Source organism: Panthera onca, chromosome A1 (assembly GCF_046562875.1).
Source record: "Panthera onca isolate mPanOnc1 chromosome A1, mPanOnc1 haplotype 2, whole genome shotgun sequence".
Lineage (NCBI taxonomy): Eukaryota > Metazoa > Chordata > Mammalia > Carnivora > Felidae > Panthera > Panthera onca.
The window spans coordinates 106,121,399-106,140,350 of NC_138339.1; positions in this window are offsets into that span (position 1 = coordinate 106,121,399).

Here is an 18,952-nt window from a genome sequence, read left to right on the forward strand (position 1 = left end):
TGGGAAAAGATATATGCAAATGACTTATCAGATAAAAGGTTAGTATCCAAAATCTATAAAGAACTCATCAAACTCCACACCCGAAAAACAAATAATCCATTGAAGAAATGGGCAGAAGACATGAATAGACACTTCTCTAAAGAAGACATCCGGATGGCCAACAGACACATGAAAAGATGCTCAACATCGCTCCTCATCAGGGAAATACAAATCCAAACCACACTCAGATATCACCTCACTCCAGTCAGAGTGGCTAAAATGAACAAATCAGGAGACTATAGATGCTGGCGAGGATGTGGAGAAACGGAAAACCCTCTTGCACTGTTGGTGGGAATGCAAACTGGTGCAGCCACTCTGGAAAACAGTGTGGAGGTTCCTCAAAAAATTAAAAATACACCTACCCTATGACCCAGCAATAGCACTGCTAGGAATTTACCCAAGGGATACAGGAGTGCTGATGCCTAGGGGCACTTGTACACCAATGTTTATAGCAGCACTTTCAACAGTAGCCAAATTATGGAAAGAGCCTAAATGTCCATCAACTGATGAATGGATAAAGATGTGGTTTATATATTCAATGGAATACTACTTGGCAATGAGAAAGAATGAAATATGGCCTTTTGTAGCAACGTGGATGGAACTGGAGAGGGTTATGCTAAGTGAAATAAGTCACACAGAGAAAGACAGATACCATATGTTTTCACTCTATGTGGATCCTGAGAAACTTAATTGAAGACCATGGGGGAGGGGAAGGAAAAAAAGGTTAGAGAGGGAGGGAGCAAAAACATAAGAGACTCTTAAAAACTGAGAACAAACTGAGGGTTGATAGGCGGTGGGAGGGAGGGGGTGGTGGATGATGGGCATTGAGGAGGGCACCTGTTGGGATGAGCACTGGGTTTTGTATAGGAACCAATTTGACAATAAATTTCATATTAGGAAAAATAAATTTAAAAAATAAATAAATAATTAAAAAATAAAATAAATGCAAACGTCTCACTGGAGAAATTCCTCATTTTAACCCACCACAGAGCTCCCCTGAGGAGGGCCTGGCTGGGCGAGTGCTGGGAGCCAGGTAAGAGCCTGCAGTGCTGGCAGGTCTGAGAGGCCCAGCCTCCGTGGGGGTGTGGGGGAGGCTCTAAAGGCACCTGCAGGCAATGAGCGCCACTACCCGGCGGTAACAGCAGAGGATCCCAGCGAATACATGCCAATAGCAGGCCCTTGTTTACTGCCAAACCACCTGGGTGCCCTGGGCTCTCAGGCAGCTCTTTGTTACCCAGCTCCTCCCCGCCCTGCCCCCTCCTCCGACTGAGCACGCTGCTTTCCTGCCCTTCCCCGCCCTTTCACACACAGCAAGAGGCAGAGCACAGCCCATGATGCCTGTTTTAGTGACAGTCACTGCAAAAATGTCAGAAGTGACAGCAAGTTTAAAGGGACCCAGGTGAACCCAGCTGAAAGAGCTTTCCTACAGCTCTCCTCCATTTCCCCTCTCCTCTTCAATTTCAATTTCTCTACCGGATGTCTCATTGTCAACACATTTAGGATTTTCTCATTGATAAAAGTGAGATCCGGGTTCCTTGGGCTTGGGCTGCCTAAGGGGCACTGGGGACAAGCTGCGAGTACACAAAGAAGGACATAAGTAAAAAGACAGAGTTCATTCAGGACTCTGCATTCAGGCAGATTCTTAATACAAATCATTGCATTTCTGTAACAGCTGGGGAAATTTATCATTCCATTTACCCAGACTTTGCTCAAGAATTTTAAAATGTGATGCAGTTTGCCCCATAGGGATCTTAAAAACATATGCTTTCAACTAGCGTCATGTTGAAGTGTGTCTGGTCTGTGTCAAAATAGGTCAATAATAAATTTGACTTACTTAAATATAGCAAAGTAGGGCACTGTTGTCTGCAAATATCGCTCACAATAATCAAAGGAACAGAGAGAGAAAAGGATAGGAAACTAATTTTCAAGGAAGAAAATCAAATACTGTGCCTTTTGGGGGCTGACAAAACCTGTTGCAAAAGAATGACACTGATTCGCTTTTTAGCCACAAGAACCTATTCTCCTCGTAGCCATGTGTGACTAAGTCCCGGGAAATGTAAATAAAATCAGAAACAATTTGGCAAGTAGAAACTTGGGAGATTATTTTGACCTCATGTGACACACCATGTAAGCCAATGCCCCAGCTAAATCCTAACACAAATAGAAGAATGCACAGATTTTTTTATAAGCAAGGTCAAAGTAACTTCCAAGTAATGTCCTAACAGGCCTACTTGCCTTCTGACACAATACCATGATTACCTACATAACACAGGAAGGGTCATTGTTGGGTGTCCTGCTACCCTCACATATAATCTTGAGATCTGATGTTCTAAATAGGCACCATGACCAGCCTCCTTAGCACCCCGGATAACCTCAAAGATACTAAATTCTAGGGGTGCCTGAGTGGCTCAGTCGGTTAAGCATCTGACTTCAGCTCAGGTCATGATCTCACAATTCATGAGTTCCAGCTCTGAGCCTGGAGTTTGCTTCAGATTCTGTGTCTCCCTCTTTGTCTACCCCTCCCACACTTGCACTTCGACTCTCTCTCTCTCTCTCTCTCTCTCAAAAATAAATAAATATTTTTTAATTTAAAAAAAGTACTAAATTCTAGATTCCATATACCAGTTAAAGGACAACATATATTCTCCTTCTATCCAGCAATAGCTATGTTTATCAAGGGCTATAACTGGGCCCAAGGCCAGACTGAGCAGGTTTGTTGAGTGGAGATAATCTAATACAACAGCTGGACATGAAAAGAAAACAGGAAAGCCACTGAGCAGATGTCTGAGGAATCCAATCCTACTTTAATTTTCCTAAGATGATTAAGTCTCAAGAGCACATAGCAGTTACAGACCCTGCTGCATGAATCTTCGTTCACTCACCCATCACTGTGCCCTGACCATCAGCTGTGATGAGAAAAACAGTGATCGGTAATTGGGCACGATACCCGGTTTTGAGGAGCGAAGTGTAGAGGGAACACCTGTGTCCGAACACCCGCTGGAAAACGGGTCATAAGAGCGAGTGTGTAAGTGCTGCAGAGGAAGGAACTCTGTGCCAGAACTCACCTCACTAAGGGCCTCCAACAAGTGTAGCCAATGGCTATTCAAAGATGGCAGGCCCCAACCCCTGAGACCTGGAAATGCCACCTTATAAGGAAGAAGGGTCTTCAAAGATGGGATTGAGTTAAGGATCTGGATGTGGGGGATTACCCTGGATTATCCTACTGTGCCCAAACTCTGATCATAAGCATCCTTGTAAAAAGGAGGCAGAGGGAGATTTGTCACACACAAAAAAGAAGGCCAAGTGAGGACAGAGGAAATTGGATGAGGCACCCAGCCTTGGAACGGCGAGAGTCACTAAAAGTTAGAAAGTGAAGGAAAAGTCCTCCCACCCCCACCCCCTGAACCCCCAGAGGGAGCAAAGCCCTGCCAACACCTTGATTAGGACTGGCCTCCAGAACCACGAGAGGACACATTTCTGTTGTTTTAAACCACAAGATTTGTGTCAGTTTCCTCAGGAGGAACAGGAAACTAACATACCAAGAATTGGGAAAGACTTTAGAAGGAAAAAAATGCAGGCGCTGCCTCATACAGGGTGTAGAGAGACAGGGGAGAGGTCAATGTTTGATTGTGACTAGGGTGTAAAACACAAAATGGCGAGATGACAACAGCTTCGGGCTGGATTATGGAGGGCCCAGAATGTTTCTGTTAAAGTTTAACCTTGACATTTATTCTTGGTGAATGAGGGGGAGCTCTTGAAGGGTTTTAGGCTGTTTACTCTTGAAATTTACACTGTAGAAAGGTGTCTCTGTCCACCCTGTGGAGACTGACTCACCACCCCCACATCCGGTGTATGGGGAAATCATATGGGCTCTATATTCCAGACACACCTACATTCTTCTCTCCCTGAAGCCACTGCTACTGTAATGACCCAAGACACCATGCCCAAGGCTAGATTTTGAAATAGCCTTGGGGCGCATGGGTGGCTCAGTGGGTTGAGCATCTGACTTCAGCTCAAGTCATGATCTCACAGTTCTTGGATTCGAGCCCCGTGTTGGTATCTATGCTGACAGCTCAGAGCCTGGAGCCTGCTTTGGATTCTGTGTCTCCCTCTCTCTCTGCCCCTCCCCTGCTTGTACTCTCTCTCTCTCAAAAATAAATGAACGTTTAAAAAAAATTTTAAAAAGAAATAGCCTCCAGGCTTCTCTCTTTCTCTTTTTCTCACTCCCCCAGCTTCTCTTTCTCTCTTTTTATATATATTATATATTATATATAAAATAATAACATTTTACTCTCATATATATATATATATATATATATATTTACATATATAAAAGGGAAAAATTGAATAATCTTTGACCCAATAAGCTCATTCAGTAAATCTACAGTAAAGAGAGCTATAGGAAAAGCTACGCTAGGTAGATGACAGATACAAATATACCAACATTAGATAACACCAATGTTATCGATAAAGATAGAGACACAAATTTGTGGGACAATTATGTAGAATATTACAAAAAAATGTCCAATTATAAAAGAATGTTCCATCACATTGTGAAATATTATTCAATCATAAAATATTTTCAATAGTATACACAAAATAGTAATGAAATGGAATTGATTAATAGCCTATGTTAACCTATCAAATTAGAATATATATGTATAATATTTATTTTTATTTTTTTATTTTATTTTTTTTGAGAGAGACAGAGACAGAGCAGGAGCAGGGGAAGGGCAGAGAGAGAGGGAGGCACAGATTCTGAAGCAGGCTCCAGGCTCTGAGCTGTCAGCACAGAGCCCAATGCAGGGCTCAAACCCAAGAATTGTGATATCATGACCAGAGCCAAAGTCAGCGCTCAACCAGCTGAATCACCCAGGCACCCCTAGAATATATATTTAAATGGTGATAACTAATTTGGCATAAGTGTAGGGGTATGTTAATATTCTAAATAGGTATGATCTCTTCCAAGGACAACTTGGCAACATGTGTAAAACGTCTGGCCTAGAAATAATATGCTAGGATTTATCCTAAGGACAAAAACAGAGATGCACAAAAAGAGTCATTTCTATGAATGCTAAGAAAAAGTATGATCAACTTAAATTTACAACGAATTCTGGTTATTTAAATACAATAGGATATATTCTGGTACATCCATGTAATGGATTACAACACAGCCCTTCAAAATGTGCTGAAGAAGATTATTAATTAGTATGGAAAATATTCACAGTGTTAGCAAGTTCAAAAAAAAGTCTCAAAGTAGTGTGTACATTAATTTATATCCAGAAAGTATTTAGAAGCCTGGAAGGGCATACATCAAAATGTTCACAGTTCTTTCTGGTGGTGGGACTGCACATCCTTTTTATTTTATTGTTTATGATTTTCTCCTTTACCCAGTATTTCAACAATAAGTACATAACACTTTGAAATCAGATTTAAAATATTTTACTCCTATGTTAATATTTGGGGAAAGTCTCACAATGATATTGTAAAAACTAAACTACTAAACTATACACAGGGTGTGGTTCCAATTTCGTGTGTATGTTCACAAAGAAAACACACAAAGAAAACACCCTACTATCTCTGAATAGTAGGGTTGCAGATCTGGGATAAATGGGATAGGCGGTCCACCCCTGTCTCTCCCCCACAGAATGCAGTTACTAAACCTGGACATAACTCCAGGCCCAGCGATCTGATAGAGTAGCAGGAGGGCTGGGGAAGAAGATCAGCCTTTGAAGAATCCCTGAACCAGCAGAGAGCTTACCATTTGGCTTCACTCCTGCATGCCCTTGCCTGCATGCGGAGGTGTGGGGGGGGGGCGGGGGTTGCCAGAGGAGGAGCCACAGTCCATCCAGCAGACAGCCGGCTCTAGGAGCAGTAAATGGAGTCTCTTGGTAGCGACAGTATTGGCAAAAGCAGTCTGCAGACACCTAAAACTCTGGGGGAGAAACTTCTTCTGTAATCAGAGAGCTGTATTCCCAAACGAACAGAGCAGATTCCATTGTTTTTTTATCTCTTGTGTCTTTACTCGGTGCTCAGTCTATTAGGCTAACACACTTGGGGGCGTGCACTTAGAGCAAGGTAAATAAAGCCACAGCTTTCTGTGGGAAGTAGCAGATAGAAGACTCCCCGGGGGACTGGCAAGAACTGAAGGAGTCACAGAGAGAAAGGAGCTTGGAAAATCAGTCCCATCGAGCTCTTGATGACCCCTGGACTTACTGCCAAGCTGCCCATGCACGGACTTAATCCTAACCAGCATAACAACGACTTGGAGAGCTGCGCTATGAGATAAACCACCACCCAAGTGTCAGGCTGATGGCACACACACGGGACAGATCTAAATAGCCCTGCAAAGGTTTGAAAATGAACCGGCATTGAAACCACATCCCACAAAATGCTGCTTGAGAACTTGCAGCCCGTAATCTCTTGGACATCAGCCTTACCAACACTTTTCAGGATCCATCTCGTCAGACTAGGGACTACATCGAACTAAAAAGCTTTTGTGTGCAGGGAAGGAAGCCATCAACAAAATGGAAAGGCAACCTACTGAAGGGGAGAAGACATTTGCCAATGGTATCTTTTTTGTTTACTTTATTTATTTTTGAAAGAGAGAGAGTGTGTGTGTGAGTGGGGGAGGAGCGGAGAAGGGGGCACAGAGAATCCCAAGCAGGCTCTACACTGTCAGCGCTGAACCCGATGCGGGGCTTGAACCCAAGAGATCATGACCTGAGCCGAAACCAAGAGTCGGATGCTTAACCAACCGAACCACCCAGGTGCCCAAACAAATGATATCTTTAATAAGGGGATAACATCCAAAATATAGAAAGAACTCATACAACTCAATACCAAAACAAAAACAAAAACAAAATAGACGTTGGAATTATCCAATTTAGACTTTACAACAGCTATCACAGAATTCCTGCACCCAGGAGGATGAGCATTCTTGAAATGAACAAAAGTATCAGCAAAGAAATAGAAGACAGGAAGACGAGCCAAATGGAAAATCTCAAACAAACAAACAAAACTCATGGAATGGGCTTATTGGCAGAATGGAGATGACAGAGGAAAGGGCCAGTGCACGTAAGAACATGCCAGTAGAAATTATACAATTAGAGCAACAAAGAGAATAAAAGACGGAATACCAAAAGGTCTAAAAGCATTCATGTCATCAGAGTCACAGGAGGAGAGGAATAGAGTAGGCTATAAAAGAATTTTTTTTGAAGAAACAATAGCTGAACATTTCCTGAATTTGGTGAAAGACACAAACCTACCGATTCAAGAAGGTCAGCAACTCCAATGGGATGAACCCGAAAAAACCAACCAGATGCATCATAATCAAGCTGCTGGAAACTAAAGGCAAAGAAAATGTCTTGAGTAAGTGCAGACTTCTCCGAGGCCCTGGAGACTGGAAAGAAGAGGGCAATATTTTGGAAGTCTGAAAGAAAAAAACCATCAGGGTTCTTTTTTTATATCTATAGATTTTTTTTAAGTTTTTTTTCTTTTTATTTTGAGAGAGACAGAACACGGGAGGGGCAGAGAGAGAGAGAAAGAGAGAGAATCCCAAGCAGGCTCCATGCCGTCAGCTTGGAGCCCAAGGTGGGGCCTGAACTCATGAAGCATGAGATCATGACCTGAGCCAAAGTCAGACACTTAACCAACTGAGCCACCCAGATGCCGCTAGAACTGTCAGGATTCTATATCCAGGGTAACATCTCTCAGGAGAGAAGGCATTCTCACACTAAGAGAAACTAAGAGAATTCATTAAGTTGTTCAAACAGTGGGGAAATAATACCAAAAGGAAACAAAGGAATGGAAACAAGATGGCAAATATAATAGACTATTATTCTCCTCTTGAGTTCTTTAAAATATATATGGCAGTTGAACACAAAAATTGTAACATTGTCTGATGAGATTTTGTTGGATGCAGATGTCATATAGATCATTACAGCACAGGGGAAGGAAGGTAAAGGGACTTGTGTGGTGGTGATATTAGAATAAGAGCATCATTGGGGCACCTGGATGGCTCAGGCGATTAAGCAACCAACTCTTTTTTTTTTAAGATTTTGTTTAATGTTTATTTATTTTTGAGAGAGAGACAGAGTGCAAGCGGGGGAGGGGCAGAGAGAGAGGGAGACACAGAATCCGAAGCAGGCTCCAGGGGCACAAAGCCCAACGGGGGGCTCAAATTCATAAACTGCGAGATCATGACCTGAGCTGAAACCAAGAGTCAGATGCCCAACCCAGCCACCCAGGCACCCTCGTGCCTCTTCTTGAATATTCTAATTCTATAGCTGACAAAACTGGGCTGGTTTGCTATATTTTGATATTGAGTTCAACTCATGAATCCAAAATTAGTACAAGCCAGTAAAAAAAGGTTTGTGAACTCGTGGGTCTTGACTATGGCCCTTAAGCCTCCTCCCAAATAATGTTCAAAAAAAAGGCTGAGATAGTTGGAGAGAGTTTTGTGCAAACCTGGAGAGAGTTTTGTGCAAACCAAGAACCATTCTTGATTCTAAGATCAGAGTGAAACAATTTATGTTTCTGAGCATCAATACCTTCGACTGACCTTGCTGCTAAATGCTTATTGTGATTTTTGTGCTGCAGCACATTCCAAGTTCAAAGTAAGATGGATATATCTTAGCAATACATTGTGGAGAAACATCAATTTTTATGATAAATGGTGTGATGCTTGTTTCGTCTTGGGGCTCTGTGGGCAGGTCCTGCCAGAGCACAGTGTATCCACTTCTGAAAGACCACAGCTCTCTGATCACCATACGTGCTTGTTACTTTGAAATGTTTTAGACCAAGCTGCAGAGCCCACAGAAAGGAACAGTATCTAACCATTTAACTATAATATCTACTGTGCTCTGAATGTGCCCATCCCAATTCCTATGTTGAAATCCTATCCCACAAAGATGATGGTATTAGGTGGTGGGACTTAAGCCATAAGGGTGGAGCGCTCCTAAGTGGGATTATCGCCCTTTTAAATCAGGCTGCAGAGAGACCCCAGCCTCTTCTACCAAGTAAAGATACAATGAGAAGGTATCAGTTAGGAACTGGGAAGAGAGCCTATACCAGCCCATGTCAGCACCTTGATCTTGGACTTCCTAGCCTCTAGAACTGTGAGAAATAAATTTCTAGGGTTTTTTTTTTTTTAATGTTTATTTACTTATTTTGAGAGAGAGAGAGAGAGAGAGAGAGAAAGCAGGGGAGGGGTAGAGAGAGAGGGAGGGAGAGAATCCCAAGTAGGCTCCACACACAGTGCACAATGTGGGGCTTGAACTCATGAACGAGATCATGACCTGAGCTGAAACCAAGAGTTGGACGCTTAACTGACTGAGCCACCCAGGTGCCCCAAATTTCTGTTTTTATAAGTCACCCAGTCTGTGATATTTTGTTATAGCAGGCCACACAGCTTAAGACAATATCTGAGAGAACTTTTCATGGAGGAGACCCATTGCGTTGGGCACTGTGGAAGTGGATTTGGACTTGGAGAAATGGGATCGGAGAGGATGGGGAGCAGATAATATTCCACGTTGAGAAGGCAAGGACACAGGAAAGGGGCCAAGTCGTGGGGAGCAGGGTGTGCCTAGAACACACAGGGTATATGTATGTATGTATGTATATATATATATATATGTTATTTGAGAGAGAGAGAGAGAGAAAGTGGGGGAAGGGCAGAGAGAGGGGGACAGAGGATCTAAAGTGGGTTCTGCACTGAGAGCGGGGAGTCTGATGCAGAACTGGAACCCAGGAAGCATGAGATCATGACCAAAGCTGCAGTCGGATGCTTAACCGACTGAGCCACCCAGGCACCCCCAGGGTATATATTTAAAGGAGAGGGACGCCTCGGTGGCTCTGTCGGTTAAGCATCCGACTTTGGATCAGGTCATGATCTCACAGTTTGTGGGTTCAAGCCCTGCATTGGGCTCTGTGCTGACAGCTCAGAACCTGGAGCCTGCTTCGGATTCTGTGTCTCTCTCTGTGTCCCTCCTCCACTCACGCTGTCTCTCTCTCTCTCAAAATAAATAAACATTTAAAAAGAAAGAAAGAAAGAAGGAGAAGGGAACGTGGGATGTAAAGATGGATATGGCCTGCATCAGGAGGGGACTCTTCCAATGAAAGGAGCTGAAACCGAATTCAAATTAGCTGAGTCACAAATGAAGGGACTTCATCGGCTCTCATAACTGGAACTCCCAGGGCTGCTGCCAGCCTCAGGTATGATTGGACCTAAGCACTAAAAATACCTTCCATTTGTCTCTGTCCCCTTCCCTCAGCTGTACTCACCAATGGGTGTAGGCCTCACTTACTCCCTCCACAAGCCAGCTTCCTCCAGGTTGTCATGGAAGCACAAGCACCAGACTGTCAACAGTGATTTGCAGAGAAAGAAGAGAACATTCACTTTATAACTTCGACCCTTGGGTGTTAAAGCACCTCTCTATGGTCTTTATCATTATAAACCAGCGTTGACTTTCCCCTGCCTATTAGGTTAGTTCCATCCACTTCACGTCTGCCATTTGGTGACTCTGTCATCCCCAGTGATACTGGAGGGGCCAGTTTGGTGGAAGCAGGTCACCTGCAGCCTTCCCTGAGCTTCTCAGGAATGCCCAGCCCCTCCTCCCCAGCACACGCCTTCATCAGCTTGGTGAAGGGCGTGCTCTTGAGTTCTCTCAAGGAACATAGTTGGGGGCACGTCCTCTGGCCTCACCAAATAAATCCCTTCTAACACCCCTGGCCCCCGAGCTCTGGAGCCCTTGCTCAGCACTCTGCTCAACTCTGCTCAGGCAGCTCTGCTTTGCAGCTGGTTAACCGTAGGCCACCACTCTGTCCTTGTCTTAAAAAGAGAGCCATGGGGCGCCGGGGTGGCTCAATCAGTTGAGCATCCAACTCTTGATTTTGGCACAGGTCATGATCCCAGAGTCGTGGGATGGAGCACCGCTAAGCATGGAGCCTGCTTGAGAGTCTCTCTCTCTCTCCCTTTGCCCCTTTCCCCCATTTGCACGCGCGCTCTCTCTGTCTCTCCAAATTAAAAGAAATAAAAATTAAAGGTGAGAAAAAAACAAAAGAGCAAGCCAGCAGCCCACCGAGACTCGCCTAGATATCTTTGCCAGAAGAGGCTCCCCCATCAGTAATTTTTCCCCAGCCCCAGTTCAACCCTTCACACTCTGTCCACACACAGCACCCAGATCCAGACACTTCAGGACCTTGTTGCGGCAATTGTTTGCGCAAGGGCGATATTTCCTCTGCGCCCGGCTGTGCTTCACTCTGACTCTGACTCTGGTCTAGAGCAAATTGTGGTGGGGCAGACCTTAAGGAAGACAAAACCCTCTTAGGAGGCCATGCCTGGCTGAGTGTCTGGCAGTTTCCCACAGGTGCCTATCCCGTGGTCCCAGAGAGAATGAGCAAGAACCTAAGAGGAATCCATTACCAAAAAGGATGTGCCCAGCAATTTCAAACTTCAGTACAATGTGAAGACTGCTCAAGAACGCTTGACAGGAGACTGGATGGCTCAGTCACTTGAGCGACCGACTTCAGCTCAGGTCATAATCTCACGGTTTGTGAGTTCGAGCCCCACATCGGGCTCTGAGCTGACAGCTTAGAGCCTGGAGTCTGCTTCTGCTTCTGTGTCTGCCTCTCTGTCTGCCCCTCCCTGCTTGTGCTCTTTCTCTCTCAAAAAATGAATAAATGTTGAATAAATAAATAAATAATAAAGACAATGCTTGAGAATTTAGGCATTACTTATGAGCATTTCCCTACGCCTTTCCTGCCCTCCTGACCTTCATTTCCCTCCTCCTCCAGCTGAGAGCGCTAACAGACATGGGCCCCTCCCACTGTTCTACTGGACTTGTCTGGAAAACAGGACCCAGAGTCCTGCTTCACAAAGCAGGCGGTGCTGGGCTCTGTGGAGCCTGAGAGCATACTCAGTCATTTTAAAAGCTTGTTATTTTTGAGGCCCCAAGCTCAAGAAATGAATTCAGAGAGAAAATGAAAAAAATAACAAGACGGATAGCAGGAGCGTGGCCTCCACTAACAAAGGCCCTCAGCTGAAACCAATTTGGACAGCTCAGCTCCGTCTCGGCTCATGAACTTCACTTTACCTCAGAGAAGCCCTTCAGCACACACGCACGCACACACGTACACACTCACAGGAGGCACACTGGGTTGAGAGCTATTCAGCTTGAAACAAGCAGAGGAAACTTGCTTTTATTTAACTGATAATCTCTGTGGTTTTGATTTCAGCAGCTTAACATCCGAAGACATCATCCTGGGCCTGCAAGATGGATTTTTAGGAGACACTTTGGATTACTGAAACTCAGGAGAAAAGAGGAAAATTCCAGAATCAGCTCCTGGTGCCCTTGTTTACACTAGCCACTTACCCTTTGAAATAGCTTATCTCTGGGGCACCTGGGTGGCTCAGTGGGTTAAGTGTCATACTTTGGCTCAGGTCATGATTTCGTAATTCAGGGGTTCAAGCCCCACTTCGGGCTCTGTGCTGACAGCTCAGAGCCTGGAGCCTGCTTCAGATTCTGTGTCTCCCTCTCTCTCTGCCCCTCCCCTGCTCTCACTTTGTGTCCCTCTCCCTCAAAAATAAAAACATTAAAAAAATTTTTTTAATAAAAAAAGAGCTCACAATAAAATGAAAATGCATACGGGCACCTGGATGGCTCAGTTGGTTGAGCAACCGACTTTGGTTCAGGTCATGATCTCATGGTTTGTGAGTTTGAGCCCTACGTCGGGCTCTGTGCTGACAGCTCAGAGCCTGGAGCTTGCTTCGGGTTCTGTGTCTCCCTCTCTCTCTCTGCCCCTCCCCCGCTCATTCTCTGTCTCAGAAATAAACATTAAAAAAAAATTTTTTTTTTAAAAGAATGCCAGCAGGCATATGGCATACAGAAAAGGAGACTGGCCCACGTGGCAACAGATTGGGGTCTCCCGATTCAAAGGAACACATATTTCCTCAACAGAAGAAGCCCTCAACCTACTAAATTATATATCTACATCATATATAATGTGATATTTGTATGGCGTTAAGCAAGGCACTAAATAAGTTCAAGTTGCTTTAAAGCACCTTTTTCTTTTGCCCTCTCTGCTTCCCCCATCGTCCAAGCCCTGAAATACATGCCCAGGGGGAAAGGGAAAGGAAACCAACAAGTACTGAGTGAAGCCTACCTACAACCTACTCTGTGAAGTAGGTAATACTGATCCCACTTTAAAGATATGGAAACAGCGGTTCAGAGAGATTAAGGACTTGCTCCAGTCACACAGCTAGGACAAATCAGGGTTAGAATTCACATGCTGCTCTGCTGGGATGCCAAGTCTCGGCTCACTACACCCTGTAGCATTGGCGCTGTGCGCTCTGGTAGGCACAAAATAATGTGACTAACACACTTAGTGATTGCCTGGTTTGGCCTCAGTTTAAGGCTTGCTCCCACTCTCCTCCTTTACTCTCTTTCCTCAAATCTCACCTATTTCTCATGGCTTTAAAATGATACATTAGCATCCTGAGACGCCATCTCCAAAATGTAACTAAAAACTTCTTTTTACCATACACTTGTGTGTGTGTGCGTGTGTACATATACATCTATGTACCCATATTTCTAAGCTGCAGTGTTGCGGACAAAAAAACTGGGGAGGCAGGTATCACCCATCAGGTTAAGACCCCGCCTACATCTTCGATCTCCTCTTCTCTCATCTCCCCTCTTTGTTCCTTCAGGACCTGGAGTTTTGAGCTCTTTCCCATCCTGGAGCCTTAGTATTTGCTGTTGCCTCCACCTGGAACGTTTTTCTCCTTGCCTTTCCCATCACTGGCTCATTTCAACCTTTTCCAGTTCACATGTATATCCTCAGGCCTCCCCTGACCACATTATGTGAACTGTGTCCTATACAGATCTATTTTTTTTCTGATGAATACCTACTATGACTTATATACGTAAGTGATTTATTTATCATCAGTTTTTCCGTAAGCTTTGTGAGGACAAGAATGATTGATGTAAAAGAGGATTCCTCACACCCCACCTTCACCTGACTCAAAGAGCCCCACAGAAAGGTAATTAATAACTACTTAGTGTTTTTGTATTCATAGGAGTAAGGTTGCATGCTGTAGTATGTAGAATTATATCCCCCCCAAAAGATATGTTCATTTCCTAACCCCTGTGGATGTGACCTTAGTCACACATAGGGTTGCTGAAGATATAATTAGTTAAGATGAGGTCATACTGGACTAATCAGGACGCTTAATCCAATGGGACTAGTGTCCCTAAAAGAGGAGACTCAGGGCACTTAGAGGGAGAATGGCATATGACAACGGAACAGAGCCTGGAGTGACGTATCAATCAGCCAAGGAAGTCCAGGATTGCCAGCAGCACCAGAAGCTAAAAGAAAGGCCTGGGACAGATTCTCCCCTGGAGCCTTCAGAGGGAGCATGGCGCTGAGAACACCTTGGTCTCAGACCCTTGGCCTCTGAACTAGAGCTCTGAGAGGATGGTTTCCTGTTGTCTTAAGCCACCCAGTTTGTGGTGGTTGACTCTCACTCGACTAAAGTGAGTAATTTTTAAAATGAAATGTAGCTCCAAGTTTTGTAGATTTTATGAAGAGTAATTAGTAAGGAGTGAAGTTAGGCCCAATATAGGATCTGGAAAACCTAGACATGATTTCTAAGGCAGTTTTCTTCCCCGAAGGTAAAAACTCTCATATCTCATCTGAACCAATGTTACCCAACCCCTGAAGCAAAAAATAAGACATATTGAATTCTTCAAGCAATTAAATTGCTCATTAAACTTTTGCCACCTGACCTGAAAGAACAGAAAATCCTATTACAGTCATGTTAGAAGACGTTCTCATTGCTTAACAGCGGTAGTACTTTTAACAGTCATGCGCGGATAATGAAGTTACATCAGCCTTTTAGGACATCTTCGAACACAAATTGCATTAACTCGGAAGTCTCAGTTGGTTCATCAAGAGTAATGGAATTATTACTGCCAGAAGCCATGATTTTACGGAAATGAAAACTGTGTTTTTCCAAATACTGTATATGATGATGTTTGGGAGTTTTACTCATTGAATCAGAAAACTTATCTTTTTATCTGCATTTTTGAGATGGGTTTTAATGTACCATTAAAAATAGTAATTAAACATTGGATAGGATAGGAAATTGCTGATGGCCCTGGCCAGACTCTGCTACTTTGTACCGGTCAACGTGGGGCTACTCATTTCCTCTGAGCTTTGGGATTCCCATCCATTAAAGAGCAAGAAAGGAAGAACCATATCATTTCCCAAATCCTTTCAAGCTCTAAAATAGTGTTATATGTGAACCTTTTCTTATTCCTCTGCAGCATATTTATATTGGCTCAGGATTTCACAGTCAGGCTTTTATCCTTTTTTACACCAAGAAATGTCTCGCTGATCTCAGTGCCTCTACCTGCCGAACAAGCCAGCCAGATGTTGTGGCTGCAGGGAGACTTGTTGGAGCCACCTCCAGTCACTGGTGCCTCACAGACAATTGTGTAGTCTGTTTATTGCACAGGAATGCCCAGTCTCGGAAACAAGGGAGGCTGAACTCATCTGAGCCCCATTTGCCAAGCCAAGCGTCCATGAGTTTACATCACCCAGAAGCAGCACCTTTTCCTAATTCACACAAAGGCAACAAAGAGGCTCACAGCAGCAGCAGCCCTGAACAACCTCCCTGGATTTCAAAGTTTCTGTAAGAAGCTGCCAGATTCCTTGTTTCAGAGAAAGCAGTTTCAGAATATAATTATTATTGCTATTAACTGCTCACTGTTTACTATCACTTATTCTTAAGAACGGATAGAGCCTACACACATAGGAACCTAGAGAACTCTGAAATCAAACAGACTGGCTGTAGAATTTCAAAATTCTAGTGGTGCTTCTATCGCCATACTCTATCATGCCAACAATCTGAGTTGCTGGTTGTACCTTACATGGTTAGTTTTGTAATGTTTTATAATCACATTACCCTGATTAAGATGTATTCAGATTAACCTCTACTCAAGTTTCTGACATTAGCTTGTTCTTACACCATGAAGCTAGTAGGCGTTTGAAATTAGGACAAGAAAAACAAAAACATGTACCACAGATTCAGCTCATGTGGTACTTGTAAAGTGAGACTTCTACGATGCCCCAACCCCCAGGGTGTTCCTGGGGCTATTGGTAGACCAGGCTGCCTGACCCTGGAGCACAGGAGGTCCACTGGGTCCAAGCTCCTGGCTGAGTGGCATCACTGAACCTTTAAGCAAATGAGCTTTTATGATCCATCAAGAAATAATAACTCTTTGTAAATACTATTTCCTTAATCGGGTGTCACTGGCCACGTTGCACATGGCACAGTCTAATGAGGCTGGAATGAAACCTCCATTTGAGATCTTGTCCTTCCTCTTTTCTTAAATAGGCCCTAAGATGGATTTACTGTGAAAATAATAAAGTTTAAGCTTCAGGACCCATCACCTGCATGGATCTTTTCCAAGACTCTGATCAAAATTTTTTGTAGAGAATAATAGACAGAATCAGTAAAAAGTATGGAGCCAAATAAGGTTAGAAAGGGTAACAGCAGACTTCCGCTTTCATATGCTTAAATTACATTTAAATATGTAGAAGAGACATGGAAGATATAAAGTTGCTTGAGGTTATTTTGAAATAGATATACTTAGATAAAATGAACAGATTCGACTCTACAGAAAATATATAGCAAGAGATATAGCAATAGAAGTATCCAAAGTCTCTCTCTCTCTCTCTTCTCACACACACACACACAGCTGAAAAAAAAGACTGATGCAAGCAGTGGGACAACTTCACGGGACAACAGACATTAATAGGAGACTACAAAGAGGGGAGGAGAAAGAAATCGTTTTTGAAGAAATGATTAAAAATTTTCCAAACTTAAAACACAAAACATGCAGACCCAAGAAGCACAAGGAACCGCAAGCACTTAAACATAAAAAAAAAACAATACCAAGGCATATAAACTGATTAAAACCAATGAAAGGCGAAAATCCTAAAGGTGGTCACAGGAAGGGACACCTGCTGGCTCAGTCAGAAGAGCATGTGATGCTTGATGTCAGGATCCTGAGTTCAATCCCACAATGGGTGTAGAGATTACTTGAAAATAAACTGCATAAAAAAAAAAGTGATCACAAGAAAAAGGCTACTTTCTGGGTAGAGGAACAATAACAATAGTAGAGCTCTTGCTGCAAACAAAGTAAACCAGTGGACAGTGGAAAGTGAAAAGGAAAAAACAGTCACTGTAGAAGTCGATACCCAGCAAAAATATCTTTTAAAATATTAAGTTGAAATAAAAACTTCAGCCTGAAAAAGGTGAGAGAATCCATTACCAGCGGACCTGAACTGTAAGAAATGTTAAAAGACATTTTGTGCTGCCCACAAAATGCACACATTTCCCAGGCAGAAGGAAAACAGTACCAAGTAGAACCCTGGATCTACACAAAGAAATGAAGAACACCATAAATTCTAAGTAGATAGGTAAATATCTGAGACTTTTCCCTTCTTCAAAATCTCTTTAAAATTGTTTAATCAAAACTTGTTAACAGTGTATTGTGGGGACTTTAACACATGTATGAAATAAAATGCATAACAAAAAAAGCACAAACTGCAAGTAGGAAAAATAGAAAAGCATTATTGCAAAGTTCTTACACTATAAATGAAGTGGCATATTACTTAAGAATAGACTATGACAAATTACAATTCACACACAATAAACCCTAAAACCACCTAAAAATCACAAGTTATTGAGGCACCTGGGTGGCTCGGTTGGTTAAGCGTCCGACTTCAACTCAGGTTGTGATCTTACCCTTCATCAGTTTGAGCTCTGAGTCAGGCTCTGTGCTAACAGCTCAGAGCCTGAAGCCTACTTCAGATTCTGTCTCTCTCTCTCTCTCTAAAATAAACATTAAAAAAAATTATTTAAAGAAATCACAAGTTACTGTAGCTAAGAAGACAACAAAAAGGATGAAATGGAGTAATAACAAATATTCAAGTAGTCCAAAAGAAGGCAGATAAAAAGGGGGACAAAAACTTAAGATGGTAGATTTAATTATAATGACACCAATATTCACATTGAATGCAACTTGTTTGAACACTCCCAACTAAGGCATAGGGAGACTGGATTAAAAAAGAAAAAGGCAAACGGTGCCTGGGTGGCTCAGTCGGTTAAGTGTCCAACTTCAGCTTAGGGCATGATCTCACGGTTCATGGGTTTGAGCCCCGCGTCGGGCTCTGTGCTGATGGCTTGGAGCCTGGAGCCTGCTTCGGATTCTGTGTCTCCCTCTGTGTGCTCCTCCCCCACTCTCTCCCTCCCTCCATCTCTCTAAAAATAAAATAAACATTTAAAAGAATTTTTTTTTTTTTTTAAATAAAAAGGCAAAACCAAAATCTATGCTGCCCACAAAATGCACACTTAAAATATATAAACACAAACAGGTCTGGAGTAAAAGGATAGGAAAAGATAATACTATGCTAATGTGAAATTTTTAAAAAATTCCTGCTAGGATTAACCTAACAAGAAGATTTTGAAGCAAAGAATATTACCAGGAATAAAAGGACAACTAAATAATGATATGTCAATTCAACATGAGCACATTAACAATCCCAAACATTCATGAGCTCTTAAGAGTTTCAAAATACAAAAGCAAAATCAGAAAGAACTACATGAAAGAACTAAAAAAAAAAGACAAAATCCACAATCTATCAAGGAATTTCAAGACCCCAACCTTAAAAATTAGCAATGACAGAAAATCAGTAAGGACATAGAAGATAAGAACAACAAAACCATCAGTCAACATGACCTAACTGGCATTACAGATTATTTCACTCAAAAAGAATCATATGATACATTCTTAACAAGTGCATATGGAACACTTAAGAAGATACGCTGTAAGCCATAAAGAAA